Consider the following 2,559-nt stretch of genomic DNA (forward strand, 5'->3'; position numbering starts at 1 on the left):
GGTGAGACAGCTGCAGACAAGAATGCATAATGAAGGAATTAAAGAGAGTTAGCCTGAGGAATCTGGAAACTGAGGAAAGGAGTGCTTATTCCAGGGAGAATGGGGTGGATGGAGACGAAACCCAGGAAGACCTAGCTGAGCGGAGAAGAACGATGAGCACCGAGTTGAATAAGCCATCAAGTTTATTTTCTCACCTCCTAGATTGATACATACCCTCAGCCTGCCAAAGTTTTCCATCTCCAGCGACTATAATCTGGAAGACACCCTTTCTGAGCTGAACATCCAGAAAGTCTTCACCTCTGAGGCTGACCTGTCAGGAATCACAGGTGTCAAGAACTTAGAAGTTTCCCAGGTGAGTTTTTAAACTTTGGACATTTCATCTTCCACATGGGAGCTTGAAAGGTGACAGCCAGGCAGACCTCTGGCTGATCTTGAATTTGCAAAACAACGACATTGCTCATTACTCAGATCAGTTCAGTGCAGTTTAGTAGCTCAGTCGTGTCCGACTCTTTGAGACCCCCATGGACTGCAGCATGCCAGGCCTCCCTGTCCATCACCACTCCCCAGAGTTTACTCAAACTCATGTCCATTGAGTCGGTGATGTCATCCAACCATCTTATCCTGTGTCGTCCCCTTATCCTCCCACCTTCAATCTTTCCAGCATCAGGGTCTTTTCCAATGATCAGTTCTTCGCATCAGGTGGCCAAAGTATAAGAGCTTCAGCGTCCTTCCAATGAATATTCAGGATTGATTGCCTTTAGGATTGATGAGTTTGATCTCCTTACAATCCAAGGGACTCTCAAGAGTCTTCTCCAACACCACAGCTGAAAAGCATCAATTCTTCAGCCTTCTTTATGGTCCAGCTCTCACACTTGTACATGACTACTGGAAAAACCATAGCTTTGGCTACACAGACCTTTGTCGATAAAATGGTGTCTTTGTTTTTTAATATGCTTACTCAGTTACCTGCTCAGTCAGGGGGGAGCTGGTTATAACCATCTTGGGGCTGCTTCTACCTTCTTTGTAATATATTTGGGATAGACATCAGTCTTGGAATGTGCCTGAGGTGGAATCAGCTGTAAACCCCCCATCCCTTGCAGCACATTTTATTGCCTATGGGATAAATTATTAAAGCCCTTAGTCTGAATCTTGTCATTTTTAAAAAGACATATGATAGTTCTTGGCTCCTGTGCGGTGCTCAGCAGAGCAGGTAAGAGGTATTAGGTTTAACAAATGGCTCAGGCCATCATGATCAATATACACTGAGAGCAGGAGAGAAGAACACCAGGGGTCCTGATACTGTGATCTGAGAAGGAGAAAGTCAGAGGGAATGAGGGGGGGTGCTGGGCAGCCCTGCAGGCTCCCCTGCAGCCCATCTTCCAGAGGACCTGATAAAGCAGACAGAGGTGCTATGGGGCTTTGTGGTCCAGGGATGGGAAGCCAATCCTAGGCAAGGTGGCTGAGGGACATGTTAGCCAGGGCAAGAAAGAAGCAGAAAGCAGTGGCTGGCCCATCTGCTGATTTGACGTGGAGGGACTGTGGACAGTTGCCTGCAAGAAATATGCCTCAATCTGGCCCCTCCCCCTGCACTAGGGAGTGTCTGGGGACAGCAGAGTCTCTGGACTCAGACAGAGGGGATTCAGATCAAGGGAGCCCCTGCTCTTTGCTTCTCTGACCCTGGGCCCAGGACTTACAGCCCATTTGATTGAGGCTTTGCAGCAGCCTTGGGTCATGTATATGTGAACCAGCTGACTGGTTTTGTTGGGAAAAACAAAGTTGAAAAGGTAGACAGCATAGTGACAGGCCAGTGGCAAAAGGTGGATGAATATCAGTTCCCTTAGAGGCACTCAGGCAGCTTCTCACCTCCCACCCACCCCATCTCTGATCGGTAATACTCTGCTGTCCCCACAGGTGGTCCACAGCGCTGTGCTGGACGTGGACGAGGAGGGCACGGAAGGAGCTGCTGCCACGGGAGTACAAATTATCCCCACTTCCTCACTTACAACCATTGTGCGTTTCAACAGGCCCTTCCTGATTGCTGCAATTCTCAAAGACACCCAGAGCATCATCTTTTTGGGGAAAGTCACCAATCCCAGTCAAGCCTAGAGTTCCGCTCTGGAGCTGTGGGTGCCCTCTCTAAGGAGCAGGGTGCCCAGGTCCCTGGGTGCAGCCTGGCCCCTGGGCACTGAGGATCCACCCTGCCTGTCCCCTCCTTCTCGCCCCTGGGAAGGTGACAGTGATGATTCTGGGGCTCCACATGCACAGGGAGTCTGCGTCCTGGTCACGAGGAGGCTCCTTCAACAGCAATAAAGCACCTTCCTTGGACTGCACTCCTTCGTGTGTGTCTCTGCCCTGATCCACCTGACTCCACGCCCTGCTGCTGCCTGGGCCCTGAGGTCAAGCACCCAGACCTCCCCACCCCTGGGCCCCTCTCCTTTAGACTCACCAGAAGGCCCAGGAGCAGGCTCTGTGCCTGTGACCAAGCCCACTGGCCCGCAGGCCCAGGACAGGGAGGGGCCCCTGCTGCCCACTTCCAGGGGTTCTGGTTGCAGGTCAAGG

The 2,559-nt window shown here is 51.3% G+C and overlaps 1 long non-coding RNA gene across 1 annotated transcript; it reads left to right on the forward strand.

Moving 5' to 3' along the window:
- The first annotated feature begins 174 nt into the window (after positions 1–174).
- On the forward strand, positions 175–2,330 carry LOC108634890. Its single transcript, XR_001917716.1, has 2 exons — positions 175–352; positions 1,912–2,330. It is a non-coding gene; the product is annotated as an uncharacterized LOC108634890 (long non-coding RNA).
- Positions 2,331–2,559: the final 229 nt, after the last annotated feature.

The sequence above is a fragment of the Capra hircus genome, unplaced genomic scaffold, assembly GCF_001704415.2.
Source record: "Capra hircus breed San Clemente unplaced genomic scaffold, ASM170441v1, whole genome shotgun sequence".
Lineage (NCBI taxonomy): Eukaryota > Metazoa > Chordata > Mammalia > Artiodactyla > Bovidae > Capra > Capra hircus.